This window comes from Haemaphysalis longicornis, unplaced genomic scaffold (genome assembly GCF_048455015.1).
Source record: "Haemaphysalis longicornis isolate Haplotype H1 unplaced genomic scaffold, Haemaphysalis longicornis Haplotype H1 scaffold_9, whole genome shotgun sequence".
Lineage (NCBI taxonomy): Eukaryota > Metazoa > Arthropoda > Arachnida > Ixodida > Ixodidae > Haemaphysalis > Haemaphysalis longicornis.
This window is the reverse complement of record NW_027526460.1, coordinates 4,237,542-4,257,523: the sequence shown is the minus strand read 5'-3', so window position 1 is coordinate 4,257,523 and position 19,982 is coordinate 4,237,542. Positions and strand designations below refer to the sequence as shown.

The following is a 19,982-nucleotide window of genomic DNA, read 5'->3' as shown; positions in this document are numbered from 1 at the left end:
AAAAGCACGCGTTTCGCAAATAATTTCAGCACTGTTGTTTTACATCGAAGCTGTTAGCGTCTAGTTGGTCGGAAAATTTCGTGTCAAACAAAATACCCAGGCAGGACCAAGCAGTTCTCGCCTGAGACGCCGAGCGCATGCGTCAGGCTAACTCAGTATTCGTTTAAGCAAACCACAAAATGAGCATCGAAACCGCATTACGGATGATATAAGGCGCCTGTGAACAATGAGACCCTTCCCACCATGTGTTCCTGGTAAAGTTTATGTTTGCAGTGTATCTTTGAAGGTTAGTCAGGATTTGTGTCACTAAACAGAGCAGTTCTCGCCCGAGACGCCGAGCGCATGCCTCAGGCTAGGCAGGACCCAGCATTTGCCGTCAAAGAAGCCGAAGACGACGAGAAACATTCCATACCCTCCCCCCATCGGCATTACAATTGTAGTGGTTTACGACAGCTTCGCTGGGCATCCACTTTCGCAGAGCGGGATGGCGACCATTTTTTTAAATTATGATATTGCTGTTTTCGCATTTCTGGAACGACTGTGTTGCCATTTTCGCATTCAATGGGCACACTGCTGACGGAGTTGGTTTTATTCGTTTTTCTGGGGGTTGTTCCTATATTATGATTTTGATTCACTTTTTAGGAGGCGTTAACTTGATTTTAAAGTGAACACGTCGTTTGCCTCCCTGCTGCTGTTTTGTGGCCGAATGCGCCGCAGCGGGCCCGGCGGTTCGTACTCGCGGTGTCTGGAACGAAGGCCGTTGCGCGCGCATGATGTGCAGTTGCAGCTGACGAGGCGAACCGCATCTGTGGAGACAGTCTCCAGGACCGACCGTATACGCTGCATAGCTCGCGAAAGCTCCCAAACGCTGACCGCGCACGTTCGTGTTCGCGGAAACGGGCATTGCTGTCACTCGCTACAGACAATAAGTGAACGTTTTTTTTTTCCGAAGTCTGGAATAGTATACCGGCGGCGTCCTGACTCAGCCGCTCGCGTGTTCACCGGAGACGCGTGGCATCCGGCGCCTCATTAAAAGCGCGCCGCTTCTAGCTGCAGGTTGCATTTGGCAAGCGTGTGCCTCTTTGCGCGGGCCCAGCCCCGTTGTCCCCGGAGGCCGAGATCCGGTTGCCGCCGCCGTATGTGAGTCATGTAATGAGGGGCCCTCCCCATCCCGGCGGACTCGCTGGCGTTAAGGCACCCCGGCCTGGTCGGGCCTCTGCGGGCGCGGTGTGGACGAACTTGACCGTGTAGGTGCTCTCTCCTCCCGTGTTGTGCGCGGTCCGGCGCGTCGGATTGGCGCTGCCAGTGGAGCTGTTTTTTCGCTGATGCGGAAGCATCCTCCGCCTGGTTGATTATACATTCATGATGTGTCAGTCAGCCACGCGTCCAGACAACGCACCGTGAGACAAGTCCCCCCCCCCCCCCTTTCCCCAACTCCAACCTTTTTTTTTTGCCCCTTTTTGTGTATGTCGAAAAGTGCCCGCCAGGCTGCTCACCGCAAAACGTCTGAGCTCTGCGAACCGTTTGATCCCCTTCACGAGTACAGCGGGAGGAAAGTAGGCTTTAATGAGGCCTGGATGCGTCAGGGAAGTCCTTACTTGAGGTTTTTTATCCGATTGGGAATTGCAGCTAACAAGAATTGAGCTTGCTACCGCAATGAAATATTAGGAGGGAAAAGAATCATGCACCTGCTTTCCAGCCCCCTCCCCACCTCCCCCCCCCCCTTTCTTTTTTTTTTTTTTTTGAACCGTTCCCCTCGAGGCATACAGAGCAACCAACCGCCGTCCTGAATCGATGGCACCGGCAGCAGCTTTCTTTCCCCAAGACACTTCTGCCCTCCAGACAGCTTTCATTTGCACTGTTAGTATTGCGAGGCGGCAGTTATAAGCGGCGTTGGCCTGGTGGGAGGGGCAGGGCGTTGGCCTTATTCCGGGGCTGCCTAAGGGCAGCCCGTGTGCGGTTTCAATTAAGCGCAGTTTGACGCGTTGACTGCAAAGAGCAAGATAGCAGCAGTCCCTCCGGTGTGTTGTTGTTTCAGTGTATGATGGCCCGTCGGTTGATTCGTTTTCTGAACTGGCAAGTGCACACGCTTATCATCCCATACTGCAACTGGGACGCTATAATATTGGGTAGACACTGATTCGTGTCTTCGTCCCTTCGCAAGTTAGTGAAGGTAGCTCTACGTGAAAACCGTGCTTGCGGGGCGGGGGTCATTCCGATTGTTTCGTTCTCATATACGTGTTGCTAACAAGACAAGCGCGCGCGGGTTGTTTCCCATCGAAATACCATCGTGTGAGTTAAACCTTGTTCGTAGGTTTGTAGGTTCGTTTTCGGTGGCGAAGGAACCCTTCGCTTGAAGAATTCGGCGGTGTTGGCGGTGAAGCAGAAGAGATGAGAAAACGATGACGGGACAAAGAGATGATGACAAGCAAAAAAATTGGCCGCGTATCTGCTCCTTTCGTTGCAAATGTCGACAAAAGACGATAGCCTTTATCGACTTTTGCCAAGTAAATGCCTCCGTTCGCTTTCCCGCTCACCTGTCATGTTGCTCCTCTTGCGTCGCGCTCCTCCTAAGGTAAAGACGCCAAACGTTTGCTTAAATCATTTTAAATTTACCGCGTTCCACTGCTCCACGCCGGGTGTCTCGATGCACGGCCTGCGCGATCGGCTTCCGGCGGCGCCGGCAGCCGATCACGGCGGCTGTGCTCAATGCCAACGCTGCCGTACGGCGGAGACGCGCGTGAATCGAGGCGCCCCACTACAATGTTTATAGAATTAATCGCGTTGCACTAGTCCACGTGCGTTCCAAGCAGAATATGAAACCTATTTAGCGGAATCTCTCGTAACTGTTGCGGCTTGATTTCTTAAAATTCCGCCAGAAGCTCAGGCGACGGCGGAGTGATTTTTTTTTTTCTGCAGTTGATGAAGTATGTGATTTCGCAAAAATCAAGCATGTATGATTTGGTATAAAGGAACACTGCAAATATCACTTCTGTATTATTTTTTTGTCTTATATTTGCGTAATATATTGTTCGTCTTCAACAATGTTGACAAGTATGAGCATTACACCGGACTTAAACGGGTAGATTTAGCTGTGACTATATAAGACTACTGCTCAGGCCTTGTAACTTGTTTTACTTTGGCCGCGTGGCTGAATCGAGTCACAGACAGACAGACAGGCATACAGACAGACCAAAATTTGTGGGTTTAAGTTCTAGGTTTTATTGAAAGAGTCGGTTGCAGGAAGTTGATTACAGAGTTGGTTAAGCATGACTGCCTTAGCGATCGACCCTCCGAGTTACGCCCTAGGTGCCATACCTTAGCGATCGACTCTGGGTTACGCCCTAGACGGCAAGGTTTACATGCATAAGCACGGAGGATCGCTGGTCTCCAGACTCAGCTAAGTCTCAGCTAAGTCTGCCGCTTCCTATCTTGCGCGGGAATATCATTCCTCGCTCCCATAGTATGTCGCGCAGCCGATTTGATTGGTCAGGCCGACCTCTCATATCCACCAATGGTGGAGCCAAACGTGCCCCAGTAAATTCCCGCCCCTCGTCTCCTCTCCCAGACGTGGCGGACACACGAAAACGGGGTAACATCGGACAAGCAAGTTTCTCACGGCAAGAGCGGCCATCAGGCGCCGCGGTGCTCACATAAGCGAGGCTCGCACATAGCCCCGAGGCACGCAACTCCGAAGCGGCGTCTTATTGCCCTAATTGGGCGCGCCCTTCCGAAGCGTCTTATCGTGAGCCGGGCTTTCCAACATGCCGTTAGGCCGGTGTCCACAAAGAGAAGCGGGGGTGGCGCTTACGAGAGTCGCCGTCCTGGCCTAGTCACTGCAAGAGTAACACGTTTGGCCCCGAGGCACGCTACGGCGCGTTGTTGCCGAGGCGTCCAAAACGGTAGCCGCGCTCCCCCCCAAGAAAAACCAATTACGGCGGCAGCCATTGAGAGAAGCGGGGGCGGCAGTGCGCGCAGCATCTCAGCCCGCGCATCTTATCTCCCGATCTCCTGTCTGCCGGCATGACAAAAGGCGTCAGAAGCCCTAGAGTGCGTCTTTATTTTCTTTTGTTGTTGAGCTTAAAAAGTGCTACCAAAATAGTATTTGAAGACCCATTGGTGGATTTTCGAGACTGCTCGAGCATCTGACCCCTCTCCATCGCGAACTTGGGGCTTGGGCCGATTTGCTCGCCCCGCTCTCTCTTTAGGAGCCCGCCACGGGGCGTTTCATCTCTTCGTACACCGTTCCGACCATGCTTTGCGTTCTAGCCGTCTCAGATTCAGTCACGTTTGCTCGTTTCAGCGGCGGCATTGGCCGCCTGTGCCTCTTTTTGTTGGCCACCAGTGTCGGCCTTTCGTCGCTGTCATATCTTTCCATTGCTTATCCTTTGCCGCCCGCACTGGCGGCAGCCGTCACTTTAAACGCGTACGATCGGTCTCCGCAGGCGCAAGACTCCCCGAGGTAGCAGCAGCCCGCGCTGCGTGGTTCTGCGCGTGCCCTTGGCAGCGTGGCCAATGCTTCGAAAGCCCCCTGGGCGTTATCTCCATTCTCTTCTCCTCCATCCCACCCTCTGGCCTCTAGTTGCAGAGTGACATGGAGATTAATTTGCGGACACATTCCATACATTAGTCACGAACTAAGGATTTGCCAATCGCGTTATTGGCGACCTACGTAAGCCTTCGTTATGTCGAAGTCCCGGAAGCAGAAAACGGACGTCGTTATAAGCGGAACTTCGTTCAAAGCGCGGAAGGCTTGTTCTTACGCACTGTACTGTGGACCGCAAAAAAACTTCGGGTAAATCGAGCGTTAGAACCAAACGATCTCGTCATAACGGGGCCTACTGCACACTAAACCCTTCGGGGGAAAGAAAATTGGTTACAAGCGGCACTTGGTTCGGAGCGGGGGCGACTTGCCCGGCATCCGCTGCAGCGGGGACCGCAGAAAATGTGCAGTAGAACGCGAATTGGAATAACACGGCTCGTGTGTAGCGTAATACGAATGGAGACGCGCCACTTTAGCGGCTCGTGGCAGAACGAAAGGCGGCAGCCAGATAGGGCAGGCATGAGCGGCGCCGCGATTACGACGTCTCCGAGCAATTACTCATGTGAGCGGAGGCGTCCTCCGTGCACGGGCCTCGTCTTTTGCCGCTTTATTTACGCCCGGCGACGTGGCCTCGCTTGGGTGCTGCAGCAGCGGAGCGAGCCTCGGTACCCCCCTTTTTGCTTGGCGCTAGCGCCACGGTTGAGTCGTCATAGCGCTCGCTTTTCCTCCCCCCGCCCCCCTCTTTGCTTCGTCCTGGCGTCGTTTGTTCATGCTGAAGCGCCGTCGCTTTTGTTTCCGCCCCACACCGCTCAACGATAAACAAAAGCGACGCGCCGGCGGCGCTGTCACTGCTCGATACAATCTTCTCGCGACTTTCTCTCTATGCGTTTGTCCCGAATATGACACCCGTTACGTCGTTAGGCGCCCGGCCTGTGTTCTCCCTCCACCTCGTGTATCTTCCGTTGCTCGGGTGATGTCCCTCCTGTATTTGTTTGTTTCTGGGTGCGTCAGCCCCCCGGCCAGCCTAGTAACTGGCCAATAGCGCTGCGCACGGCCGGGTGTTCGCTCGGACGTTCATTTCGTGAACTGCTGGGACCCTGGCACGCCGTCATTCGGAGGCTGTGGCGTCACACCTTTAGCAACGCCCACGTAACCTCGCGCGCTCAGCCAAACCGTTTGACTTCGAAAAGAGCTGCAGTTTACCACTCTCTCTTTTTGATTTAAAACTGCCGTAGCTTAGCTGGAGCCAGTTTAATTTTTCTGTTTTGTTTTTGGGAGGGGGAACATAGAAGAAGATTTGGAATCATCTTGTGTGGCTCGAGGCGTGGGAAAAATGGCAACCATCATGATCGTCGTGCAGTGGTGGTGGTGGTGGTGAAAACTTTATTCATCAGCATCCACGCCGGCCAAACATCCCACTCAGGGCGAGGAAATGGCCATAGCCCTTGCTATAAATTCTACCCGAGCAACCACAATCATAAGCGACTCGAAGTCCGCCGTTCTTAACTTCGCGAAAGGCAGGATCTCCCCTACAGCAGCCTCGCTGTTAGAGAAGACCACTAACCAAAGAAAAATTATTTTGATATGGACTCCGGCCCACTGCTGTCTACAGGGGAATGAACTGGCCCGTGCAACCGCTCGAGCACTGGTCAACCGAGCTGTGTTGTCTACGACGCCACCACAACGAGACCTCGCAGGAAAGCCAAGAACAAGCTCACGTTATTAGATTTCACAAAGACAGGCTAGTCGCATACAGGGATATAATAAATCACTATAGGTTATCCAGACGCAAATATCCACCGGCCCACCACACTCTTTCCAGAAAAGAGGCAGTTACGTGGCGACGGTTGCAGACAAACACTTTTCCGAGCCCTGTTTCCCTCAGCCGCTGCTACCCAGATCTTTACTCAAACCTCTGCACTTTGTGCAACAGCAGAGCCGACCTACACCACATGATATGGTCCTGCCATGAGCTCCAAAAAAAAAAAAAAATATATGACTGGCTATAATAGCAAACCCGGTGTAAATACACTTAAAACATACAAAATTAAGACTGCAGAACAATGGGAGACTGTTCTGCTCAGCTACGCGCCGGAGCCACAGCTCACAGCAGTCCGGATGGCCGAACCCGCCGCGAGGATCCAAGGAATCCTGGCTGATGGCTGAGGGAGATATACCGTCCAAGTCGTCTACCCTTCAGAATCCATCTCGGGCATCAAATAAAGTCATCTCTATCTCTCTCTCTCTCTCTCTCTCTCTCTCTCTCTCTCTCTCTCTCTCTCTCTCTTGAAAATTGCAAAAATTGCGCCAAACTGCTCCAAAACAGTCTGAGAGCCAAGGATTTTAACGCTCCCGTCAGTTTCAGTGGGGGAAATGGGGGGAAATTTCCCAGCACCCTCAAGGTGATGCTGTTTGTAAAAGTTCGATTGATCATTCAATAAAAAGCCCTCTATAAAATTGTCTCTGAAATAGTTTTTTCGAAAGCAACAATGTCGGGTTGCACATGTTATATTCCGTAAGTTTTTAAAGCTTTCCCATCGAAAAACATTCCAAAGTCCTGTATAAAAATATTTATGTTTACTGAGGCGACAAAACTTGTTCAAGTTGATGAAAAAACGGCAATTTTCGGAGCGCCGTATCTCCCGAACCTATGTCTGGAACGACATTACTGGGCGCCGCCATCTTGGTGGGGTGAAGATAAACATGGCCGGCGGGCAAAGCAGAGTGTCGTGGTTCACGCTAATACACTCTAGTTCAGGCAGAGCTATCTTCGCAGATTTCTACCGTGGTTTTGGTTATGGGGGGGGGTCTAGGTTTACATTTAGTTGTTTGATCTGTAACGAGAAGTTGCGCCACTCGAAAGACAGAGTTCATCAAAAACGGTGCCCACGAATTTGCCCCGTTTTGGCCTTGAGTGTGAGGCGCGGTGCGTGCTAGAAGTGAAACTTCAGACTCATTGCGGTGTTATAAAACACTGAGTTATTGTTGACTTTGACAGCGAGCTTGCGAGCGGCGGGAATGGGACGGTCGACACCGCAGAAGGGGCGGCGCAGGCTACATCGCCGCAAAATGTTCAAGCAGTCTTCGATAGCGGAGAGTTTCAGTATAGCGGAAAGCACCACTTTAGCACGCCCATAGCGTTAGCGGTCACGCTAACCGTCGCGTAACGACGCGCTATCCGTTTGCGATAGCGGCGTGCAAACGTTAACGCCACAGCTAAAACGTTATACTAAAACTCTCTATTATGTTCGCTGGTAATAATGGTTTATCTACCTGAAGTGAAATTTAATGCCAAAAGGGAGATGGCTAAACATATCAACGTTACTCAAATTACGATCGATCGTAGTGAACGTGCACCTTGGTGTTTGAAATGGGAAAGCTGGTGGGGTGCGACGACTGTAATTTCGCTTTGCGCAACTTTTGCCGTGGCTGTACACTTGTGCCTAAAGCCGAGTCTGGGATTACAAAAATAATAATTTCGGCATTCGCATGATAAAGAAAATGCCTTGCGATTAACAATGTCTTACGATTGCTTAGTTTTTCAATTCGATATTTTCCATGGAACTCCACGCTATCTATGCATCACAGAGCCTAAAAATTTAAAAATGGTTTGTAAAATGTTGTGCAGTTCGTACCTTGTGATACTCTGGTAGAAAAAAACTCTATTGAAAGGCTGTTTCAGCATTATGTACGTTCAAAACTGATTAAAAAGTGCACCCCCCCCCCTCCCCCAGAGTTGCCAAAAATTTGATTGTTTAGGCACCTAAGGTGACATATTAAATGTCGTTAACTGCTCCAAATCAAGGTTCTTCTGCTCCAAAATCGAGATTTCGCTGCTCCAAAAACTGCTCCCAAATCTGATGCCGCTGTCTCACCCCTGCTACTGCTACTGATCAAGTTGTTAGACTGATGTTGATGATAGCGGTTATTCTTTCGTCTTGTTGTTATTGTTTTTCGTTGGTGTCTAAGCCTCAAGGCTTAGACACCAAGCTGGTCTGATCTATATCCAGGAAACTAGGTTGGCCTCCCGGATATAGTCCAGCAAGGAACGGTAGGCAGGACCATGGAGCCACCGATGGTACTGCGTGTCTTGCCGCAAATTTAGGCCTGCTGCCATCAAACATTTCCTTCGGATGTCCTTAGTTCCAGGGCATGTCCATATTAGGTGGTGAACGTCTGCCGGAACCGTTTCCTCAGAGCAAATTGGACATTTCACATGCCCTCGGTAATCCCCTTTCCACCCACTCGTGCGGGCAGGAGTAAGAGCCATCGTCTTCAGGCCGTTTCAACAGATTTTTTTCTTGGTTTATACGAAGTCAAAGTCAATTTTATTTTCAACATTACAATGTTGAAGACCAAACTGGCATAAAAGCTGGTAGACGCAGCTTGACGAATGGCAGCTTCGACAACACTCATGCGTAACATGTAATATAACACAACAATCACGCAATATTGTCACGAAGCCAAGGACGACGCAGTTGTTTGGAAAAGAAACAAGTTTATTGAAGCGAACTTGTGCTCCGCTAACAACTGAAAAGAATACAGAGGCGGCGAAGCAGCGGTCAACAAGGTACGTGCGTCGGCGAGCGTCGCAGAATCGAATGCCGCGGCGTCTGCTGTGCAGGCTTTTATCTTTCGGCGCGAGAGTTTCTGGAACCGTCGATTCGCATCCAGAACATTGTAGATCACAGAAGATTATTCTGGGCTAGCGGTGTTAGGGCGAAACACTCTGCTTATCTGAATGAGATAGCCCGTGCGGCATAAAAATAAAGAATGGAACACGCGCTTCGCATGGGACACAGATAACAGAGCCGGGCGCGGCCGGGCATTAAAAACAAACAATAAATAAACAAACCCGAACATGGTTCGCGGCAATATAGTATATTAATTTTTACAAAAGAAAAACGTCTGTAGAACGGGCAGCCTTACTTTTACACAGTAGAAGTTCAGCACGGAATGGCCGACAGAAATTTTCCCGCACTTTACAGTTTTTGCTAATAAGCATAAAGACAGAATAGACCGAAAGAAATTTCAGAACACTTACCTATTGTCATGGACATCGCGAAGTGTATGTTACTGCAACCTGATTGTGAAATAAACTCACCGTATTGTTATTATTATTATCCTCATCATCATCATTAACGCGTACCGAGCGGATTCGGCGACATTCGCCTCACCTCTCGCCTCCCGAAAGCACACCGTTTTTTCAGAGCTTCTACCAAGACAAAAATAACCGTCTACGTTCTCGCGTCATTCCATCTAACCACGCGGAGATGCTCGTTGGCTACTGCTCCACACTGAACGTCCGTTCCTATGTCTTGCTTCTTAACTGCGTTGAGGGGCGGCAGGGCGCGTATGTATTCATTCCACCGACCATCCTCTCCTGCACGACTGTGGCGCACGGCGGCTCGAGCTGTGCGACTCGTCCATCTTCATCGGCGTCGGAGGGAAGATTCATCTTTTTGCCCCGAATAATGGGAGGCAGAAGAGCGGGCCTGCGATGGGCTCCTGTTATTTCTTGTCCCTCCGCGTCGCCCCTCGAGGGTGCCGGGTGAGATCGCTGAGGGCCGTCAGGTTGGGGATTGACTCTTGGCATACGAAAGTGTCGCGCTTTCTTTTTCGCGTTTTCCCGAATGTACGGGGGTGTGCCGGCCGCTTTAGCCTCGGTAGCGTAGCGCAAGGTGTGTACGCGCGAAATCGCGGGTTGAATTCCGGATCGCGGAAGTGTGGCTTCTGATTGAGGCGACGTGCGAAAGCGCTTGTGTGTACGGGATTTGGGCGCGTACTGGAGCTGTGAGAGCTGCGTTGAGACGGAACCGGTGGCACGAAGTTTCCAGCCGACGCGGAATCGCCTCGGCAGCCTCATTGTCAAAGCGCGATCCACATGACGTCCGAAGGAATGCAGGTTTTCGGGAGGGACCACAAGTTGTTTCTTTCTCTCAACACAAGCTCCTTTGCTAGATAGAGTTGACGCATGTGGAGAAAATCTTTCTCACGTTCCGCTGTCGTAATCCTCTCCGAGCAGCCTGCATGGTGTGCCTTTTCGTTGTCTTTAATACCAGGATATATGCTCTGTGGCTCTTCCGCGTACTTTACCGTTTCCCGGCATGTTTCTTCTTATTATTTTTTCCCACCAACGCAGGTTGGCGATGGTAACACCCCATGCCGCCTCGATGTTTAACGACGAGTAGTCGGCCAACCCCACCGCAAGGAATAATAGACACGCTAAGGCAGTCGCGTGCTATGCGGCCATGCAGGCCCCTCGGCCACGCCTATTAGGGCTATTGGCTGCCGGCACTTTCCGATCGTAAACAAGGAGACTGGCTTTGGAATGCCCTTGGCGCGTCGCCCGTTGCGTGGATCGCCGTATGGGCTTTCGAGAGGCGACGCTGTCTTTTATCGTTGGAATACTCGTGTGGTCGTAAAACGGAGTCAGTGTCAGACACGTCCTCCGGCGTTGCAGTTGGAGAACCCTATAGCTGTACGAATGACCAGTTCATCAACCCTGCTGTGCGTGTAGACGTGGGCGAACTTGCGTGACGGCGCAGGAGCCGTCTCGAGGGCCTTTGGAATACATTAAAAAGCGGCAGGGCCTGAGATCGTTCTCGCCTCTTGACACCCTTGGTGCCTCGAGCGCTCCGGTTAAATTGCGCGCATTATGTATGAGCTTGGAGAGGGAGAGGTATTTTTTAAAGCCTTTCTTTAAAGTATTTCTTGGTCTACTTAAACCCAAAAGTTTTGGTCTGTCTGCATGTCTGCCTGTCTGTCTGTGACTCGATTCAGCCACCCGGCCAAAGTGAAACAAAGTCTGCGCAATAGTCTTGTATACTCACAGTAAAATATAAACGTCTAAGCCCGGTTTGTATGTTCATGCTTGTCAACATTGTTGAACAAGAACAAGACATTACGCATATATAAGACATAAAATTAATACACAAGTGATATTAACAGTGTTACTTTATAAAACGAAACATACATGTTTGATTTTTGCGAAATGAAATACTACATCCACTGCAGAAAAAAAAAAAAAAAACTGTCGCCTACTGTCACCCGCGCCACTATAGCTTCTGGCGGCATTTGAAGAAATCAAGCGGCAACAGTTACGAAAGGTTCCACTAGATCGGTTCCACGTTCTGCTTGGAGCGCTCGTGAACTAGGGCAAGTAGGGCGCCTCGATTCACGCGCGTCTCCGCGGTACGGCAGCGCTGGCATCGAGGCACCCGGCCTGTAGCGGTGGAACGCGGTAAATTTGAACTGACGTGAGCAAACCTTGGGCGTGTTTACCGTGGGAGGAGCACGTTGCAAGAGGAACAACATGAGGGGTGAGAGGGAAAGCGAGGGAGGCATTTACTTGGAAAATGTCGACAAAGACTATCGTCTTTTGTCGACATTTTATCCTTCATTCTTTATTTAAAAAAAAAAAAAAACCTTGCAGGCCCCAGAACAGGGCATCGGGTAAGGGGGAAATCGAAAGGTGCAGACAGATAACGTACAGATAACGATTTGCAACGAAAGGAGCAGATACGTGGCCAATTTTTCTCTTTTTGCCATGGCGGCGCCATGCTACTTGTTTGCCCGGTATGTTTACTTACTTTCCTCACCTTTTTCTTTGCACGTCCTCCATAGGCGTATTTAATTTGCCCAGCTCGTCACGGCGTTCGCACGGCTGTTTAAGCGCAGCGCACTTTAAGGCCCCGCCTTGTGGTCGTAGCTCGTTCGCTGCCACGATGTCCGGCCACCACCGCAGTCAGCCGAAGTAGCGTCATAGTGGACCCGGACAGAGCCGCGTAGTGTAATGGCGTAACGCAGAAGCTTCGAGAAACGAGCGGTTTAGGTATATCGTCATAACCGTTCGAAACCCCCGAACCGCTGGCACTTGTCATTGGTCCCCCCCATTATTTAGCGCAAGGAAAACTGCAGGTACGTTTGAGGCAAAATCTGTGTAATTAACCGCAGCCCCCGCGTTTGTTTAGTTAGGAACGCTCTTTGGGTTGGTTTTTACGATAGTAAGCGAAAAAATTGAAGCCGTTCCACTCAACGTGAAAACGGTCGGAAGTTCAGAGCAGTGCTTCGCCATAATAAGCTGTGGCACAGTTATTCGCTCACCGCTACCACCCATCCCGCTCTTCGCCTCCATGTCTCACTCCTCTCTCGATGAATTGAATAGAGGTTTGTCAATTCAAATTTCCCGCCTTCGCAGTGCTCGCCCGCCCCTTGCCTAAAACAGCGCGAGCAGGATCTCGCACTTGCCGACTCCTTACTGCGAAGTTTGGAACGCGTCGTTTTGGGGGGCCGCTTTTTTCGCTTGGTATAGTAAAAACCAACCCTACGGGTGTTCCTAAATAAATGGACGCGGGGGCTGCCGGTTATATACGCAGTTTCTGCCTCAAATGTGCGCGCAGTTTTCTTTGCGCTAAACAACGCGGAGATGTATGACACGCGCCAGCGGTTCAGGAGTTTCGAACGGTTATGACTATATAAACCGCTTATTTTTAAGCCCCCTGTTTGGGTCCGTTACGCCTTAACGCCGTGGGTCTCTACATGGGTCCGTTATCTCACTGCGCCGCCCGCTTCCGGCAGTCGCTTCACATTGTGATAGCGAACGAGTTTTCGACGACGAGGTTGGGCCCTTGAAGCGCTCTGCGCTTCGAAAGAACAGAATTCCCGCTCGTGCTGGTCCAGGCGGTGGGCGCGCTATAGAACTTCGAAGGCGGGAGATTTGAATTGCCTTGGACAAACCTGCGTTCAACTCTTCAACAGAGGAGTGAGACAGGGAGGGGAAGAGTGTGAGCGGTGGTAGCAAAAAGCGGATGACCGCGCACAGCCTCTTTGGGGAATCGCTGCTCTGAACTTCCGACGGCTTTCACGTTCAGTGGAACTGCTTCAACTTTTTCACTCTGCTTTTCTACTGGCGATAGAACTCGAAGCAATAGAAATCTGCAGAAATACAGATAATTGTCTACTAATGCTTAGCATTCCTGTGCCGCTTGTGTGAGTTCTGTACAGCCAAATATTGGTGTGAGTAGCGAAAGACGTTGGATTATTTTATTCTTAAGTTTGTTTTTGTTTCTTCTCGCCAATGATTTACACGATTATAGCGATTAAGTGCTTTTACTTCGCTAATTGTGTTTTTTTTTTGCAGATGCGAAACGTTGGGCTGGGTTGGTCTGTTGTTGCTATTTTTTATTCGTGTGTTCTACTTTGTTTTTTGGATTTTTTCGTTTATTCTTCGGTTTTGGGGGGAGATCATATGTATAAGACGTCCCAAGCTGCAAACACCCCTCCTTCTACTCCCACTTCCTCCACTTGTCGTAGAGTCTTCCTGCCACAATAAAGCCTACCTCCTGCTCCTCTATTATTTTGTCAGGTAATTTTTGTGAATTTTTTTCGTGTTTTTCTCTTTTTTTTTTGGTTTTGAAATCACGTGAAATGACCTTATTTTCACAAAACAAGTACAATTATTTGTGGATATTTAGGGGGGGAAACTTGTGGGTAGGCAACTTGACCAGCCCTAAAATCCATGTTGGCAGGCAGTAGCGGAGCAAGGGCACTGATTGACAAAGGGGAAAAGAATAAAAAAAGCGGAGAGGGGGAGAAAAAAGGAGAAGAATGAAAATACGACATACAAAACCCACCTGCATCGTACAATCCCAAAATTTCACGAATGTAAATGTAGTGTGGATGACACGGCGTAATATCAAAGGAGGAACGAACAGAAGCATTGTGCACTCTAATTGCTCACAAGGAAGAAGAGTGGCGATACAGTTCTGTTGAGGAACGCGACCGAGCTTACATCAGCAGAGGGTTATAGCGGAGCGGAGAACGGGTCCCGGTACGGTACCCGGTACACCCGCGCATGCTCACGGCCAGTTTTCTCTGCCAGCTATGCGCACGCGCAGTTACCGGGTACCGCGCGGGGACCGGAGTCTCCGCTCTGCTATAACCCTCCAGTGTTTCCAGAAACAAGACTGTTCAGTGCCCGCGGTAAGCTGGACCGTAACAACTGCATACCATAGTTGGTTCTAGGCTGCGGTACATTCCAGTGCTCAGGCGCACGAGTGCAGCAGTGCACAATGTTAGGTTTAAAGTTAGCCAACGAACGAAGAAAACGATTCCCAGACCTTTGTTCTTTTCCATAGCTAGTTGTCAGCCGGTAATTGAACAGGTTGCGAATTTTCGTGAGCTGACAGGGTTCAGCATGGGAATTGAAAGGTATACCTTAAAAAGAGCGCGAGTGAACTTTTTCTGCAACAGGTGGATGCTTCGGCTGATATTGGTGACCGTAGTTGCACCACGCACCAGACTACAGGAGTTTAGGTGGCTAGCAAATAGAGCACTGTAAATTAGCAGTTTAATACGCTACGGTGTGTGAGAGAGAGCATAAATAATACCAATGATTGACGAAAGTTTAAGAAGTCAACATGATTAGACCAGGACACGTGTTTATCGAAGAATATGCGTAGTGTTTTTATTGAATCTAAAGGTTCAATGGTTTGGCAACCAATTTTAATATCGCTTTGCAGAAAACGTTTGTTTATGGGATGAAACAGTATAGCCTTTGTTTTTGGCCTTTAATGGCCAGACCGTTTGCCTCGGACCACTTCTGCAATTCTGGAAGTGAAGTATTAGCAAGGGACACTGATTTGTCAGCGTTATCAGGAGAAAATAGTAGAGTGGTATCTTCGGCGCAAATAATGTACTTGGTACTCGCGGGCACATGGTCCCTGGCGGCAGTCGTGGCCATCTGGACGAGCCGGGTCTGGATACCCTCCCGGAATTTTTTCCCCCAAAGGCTTCGCGTGAATAGGTGACCGGTAAAAAGCGCAAAGGCTCATGGGTACATTGTTTTCTCCCGCGGGGAGCCGCCACTTCTGGTTCGGGAGCTCTCCTGGCCTCCCGTACGCCGTCGGCTTTCACGCGCGTGTGTGCGTGTTCTTTATCTGTTTCCACCGGGGGAAAAAACGCGCATGCATCGGGAATTCCATAAGTAGCAACGATTGATCCTACTAGTGGTTTATCTGACCCGTAAGCACCCTGTGACAGATAAACAACACGCACACACGCGCCTGAAGCCGCCGGCGCACGCAGGCGTCGGGAGGGCAGGAGAGATATCGAACCGGAAGTGGCGGTAGTTGACGACGTAGCCGTGAGCCTTTGCACTTTTTACCGGTCACCTATGGGGAAGTCTTTTCGTGCTGTGGCAGACGCAAGCAGCCTTTAAGGTAAAAAAATGGAAAAAAAATTAATGTTCCCTACAAAAATGAAAGCAACCTAAATAAAAACGGGAACAACCCTGCACCAGCTGTGCTATAGCAGGTTAATGCCGATCAGAAAAATAAAAGAACGGGAAGCCGAAGCTCCAAAACCTTTTGGGGAAAAAAAGCCAATGGGTTACAAAAAGAAAGAAAGAAAAATAGTGAGGCTTTTGCTTTGCTCGGCTGGAAAACAACGCAACGTGCACCCACATGGAGTTGAGTCATGAACGGAAGGCGAGAAAGTGCCTCAGATAACACACTCCGAACCCAACCCTCCCACGCCCCACGGTTCTGTCATACCGGCCAAGCCCTCCATATATCACCGAAAAGAAAGACGTGCCGCGCCCAGTCCTCCCCCCCTCTCCCCAAAATATAAAGCACAATAATAACTACAAAGTCCCAATAGACCTCCGCCAACCACCCCAAAAAATCACAGTCTGCCGACCACAATGTCCTGCACCAGGAACCGAACATTGTCCGCCAAGTCGCCCACAAGCGCGCCCCACAACACGGTCCCCACTGCCAACACGAAGCACAAGTCCGTTCCCACACTCCACTAGGCGCACAGTTTAGTGTGCGCAGTTGAACTCAAGTCCACCGGTGCGCAAGTCCAATCAGCTTAGAGTCCATATATAGAGCCGCAACGGTCCCACATGCGGCCGCTTCCGGGACCAGCCACAGTGAAGCGGTGTGCATAAGAGTGGCGCGGAAAGAGCGTCACTCCCCACGACGCAGTTCACCGTCCCGGGATCTCCACCTCCAAGGATATCTGCAAATAAATAAAGAAACGAAAACCCAGCCCCGACAACCTACGGACAGGGGGATCAAGGCACCCAACGATCTCGATTTCCAAAGCTGTTTAGTCGCTGTTGCAACAGTAACTAGGAGCAACCCAACACAAGCACATGGTAGCAAATCCGAAAAAAGAAAAAAAGGATTCATCTCCCTCATTTCAAAGGAAAGGTACAAAACGTCGGACTATCTCTCCATATTTAGAAAACATACCCTGGTGAAAAAAAAAAAAAAAAAAGGAAAAAAAGAGAGAAAGATGCAACCTGTAATACAAATTTCAATCCGTCAGCATGATGGACGTGGGGCACATGACTAAGCGATATAAAGGCCGCTAGACATGTTTCCCGACAATCTGCAACAGTGCCTCAAAACGCCGTCGATTCCCGTACGAAGTGGTTGAACGAAGTAAGCGAGAAAAAGAGATATTCTGGACAATCTCTACCCGCGGCCGCACTACCCCCTGCGAGAAAAAGACTGATGCTGGCCAATCTCTACCCATGACAAACTACCACAGGACTGTTCAGAGTATGTCCTATTTGCAACTGAAACATGCCATTAAGGGAGCATGGCTACATCAAAACAAGGCTATATTGCTAGGTAAGTTTTCGTCTAACCGCGGTAGAGTGGTGGGAATACGTCTTCGTTTAGAATTAGTAACCAAAATTTGCAACTTACTTTCTGCTTACTACATAGCAATATGATGTTGTGCACGTTGCTCCTTATAGTTGTTTCATGACAACGGGGTTTATGAAATGTGTTTTTGCAGGGTCGTTAAAGGGCCACCAGGGGATCTAAATTAATCGTTCTCCCTACACTGCGCCGCGCCTTCTAGCACAAGCAGTTGTTCTAGCACAAGCAGCGCCCACTTGCCTGTAAAGGATGCACCGCCGCACGATGATGGCATTGCGGCGAAGCTGACTTTCACTATTCCCGTCCTTGGCACTTACACTGCTCGCATTCGCAGTACCCGCGATATCCATTCTCGCAGTACTCGCACTACACGAGGTCTTGCCCCCTACGGATTCTGGAACGCGTATCTGTTGTTGCCTGTGGAGTTCGAGAATAATTATCTGGGACCAAGGAAAGCTTTGCATTTTCAGGCACTCATCAATATCAATCCTGCATGTAACTGTTTTAGCATAAAGCGCGCCTTCAGCACTGGGAGGAAATTTATACCTTTACTTTGACCTGAATAACTCGCTATTGAAATTTAGTGTTCGAAACAGAACGCCTACTCGTCGTCACTAAAGTATACATAAGCTGGCAGCCGGATTTCTGAGCAGTATATTTCCGTATTCTGTGCAAATAAACGAATGCGCATGTTCAGGGCAAGTTTGGCGTCTCGGTCAGGTTTGGGTTTCGCTGTGTTTCCTTTGAACTTGTTCCGCTTCTCCTGTAGCTCTGCGCGTTCCCACAGGAGGTTGTGGATGTCGGGTTTAGCATCGAGTGTGCGTGTTGTACCCATTTCGTGCTGCTCATGATGACGGACTGGTCTTCGTCCTGGTGGTGTTGAGAGAGTTCGAATGAGTGTACAAAAAAAATCCCGGGGCGTTTGCCCTAACGTGACACCTTGGGTGGGGCGAACCATGCAGTGTATAAGTGTATTCTTGGCGCCTTGGCGTTTTTGCCAACGGAGATGAAATCGTTGGGGTGGTATACAGCTTTGCTGTAAAAGTTTCTTGTCTTTGAAGCACGAAGCTCTTTAGCGCGAGGCGTAAACGAGTGTCCCGGTGTTTTTTTAGTACGCGTTACGAAGCGCTCCAGCGCGAGGCGTAAGCGGGTGTCCCGGTGTCTTTTTTAGCGCGCGTTACGTTCTTGCGCAAGGCGTAAACTAGTTTCCAGGGGTTTTAGTAGCGTGACTATATGAGACGACGCTTACGACGGCGACAGGAGACGCCAACAGCCCCAGCGCCTAAGGGGCTTCGCCCCTAAAAACGGTTTGATTGATTGATTGATTGATTGATTGATTGATTGATTGATTGATTGATTGATTGATTGATTGATTGATTGATTGATTGATTGATTGATTGATTGTGATGTTTTAACGCGCCGACGCTACACAGGCGATGAGGCGCGCCGTAGTGGAGGGCTCTGGATTAATTTTGACCGCCTGGGGATCTTTAATGTGCGCCGAAATCCCGAGCATGCGGGCGTTTTTTCTTTTGGCCTCCATCAGAAAAGCGGCTGCCGCGGTCGGAAATCCATTCCGCGACCTTGGGCTTTGACTTCTCCAACTTTCGCATGGGGTTGTAGACCTATTTGTTTTAACGCGGAGCGTTCTCGGGCAGTAGCCCTGTGAGAGAGTGGCGCGCCACCTCCTGCGTCCTGCGCCTATTTCCTGGCGTGCCGAACAGCTGCGTGGCGTCCCTTAATGGTGCTAGGGTGACGTCTGTCGGGGTTGTCGCGCCCTTGTTGCAGTGGCTAAGTGAAGGCAGCATGTCACCTGCTAAAAGCAAACTCGAGAGGTACGCGCGAGCGTCGACACCTAGCCGAATGGGCGAGATGGGGTATTCGGAAGAGACGGGCACAAGCCAATAGTGTCTGTATATATCAGTTCTTGAGAGTAAAGAGTGATCGCAGTTGAATAAATTGACCTGCGCGTATTTGTTTAACCACAAGTATGGTTGCAATCAGGGGAAGTGTTATAAAGCACGCATGCCTCAAGGTTGCAGTTTTTGCCTACTTGGCACAGTGTGCTTTTGTTTCGTAAGTTAGCGCGTCGTACATGCAGTCACATTTGCCATATTTTGCCACGCTCTCACGCAGAGGTTGCTTCTGTGGCAGCCGTCGACCTTCGTGGCCCAGTTGCGTGAAAGCAGCCCGATCTCTGGTTGAGCATCACATACCCCTTTAGGTGAGTCCCCCTGGGGAAAATTCTTAGCCTGTTTTGTTACCCCCGCCTCGAGGCGCCTGTATATTTCGCCCTTTGGCTGTGTCTGTAAGTCTGTAGAACGAAAAAAAAAATCTTGCGTAGGGCTTAAGGTACACAGTAAAGGCGTAACTTGCATAAGGCTCAGGTATTTAAGCGTTGGCTTGGGTAGTCGAGCGTGGTAAATATTCGAGGATGTTGGTGCCCCCCCCTCTCCCCCACCAAAAAAAAAAAAAAACGTAATATCAGGTCTGGGGGCTGTCAAGATTGTACAAGATAGGTATATTTTTATTCATGGCGTTGACTTTCATACACGAGCTGACCCAAATCGAGAGGGGATTTTGTTGTTTACTCTGAAGTATTATTGGACCGTCGCAAAGCAGCTATGCAAATGTATCTCCAGTTGGGCACGCGAACAATCATTGCGCCACGACCGCGATGGGTTCGCGTGTTTACGGCTGCTGGGCGGTCTCCGGCGAGGGGGCTTCCGTACTTTGCGCGCCTCTGTAGCGCGACGTTATTA

General features: G+C 50.0%; 1 protein-coding gene across 4 annotated transcripts in view; it reads left to right on the top strand.

Annotated features, from left to right (window-relative positions):
• Plexa (plexin A) overlaps positions 1–19,982 on the top strand; it is a 380,874-nt gene that overhangs the window by 100,195 nt on the left and 260,697 nt on the right. For 3 of the 4 annotated variants that reach the window (XM_077685384.1, XM_077685388.1, XM_077685383.1), the window contains exon 3: positions 19,357–19,444. The exons of the other annotated variant lie outside the window; for it this stretch is intronic. The gene's annotated coding sequence lies outside the window, so the exon portion shown is untranslated. The remainder of the gene's footprint in view (positions 1–19,356; positions 19,445–19,982) is intronic. 4 annotated transcript variants of the gene reach the window in all.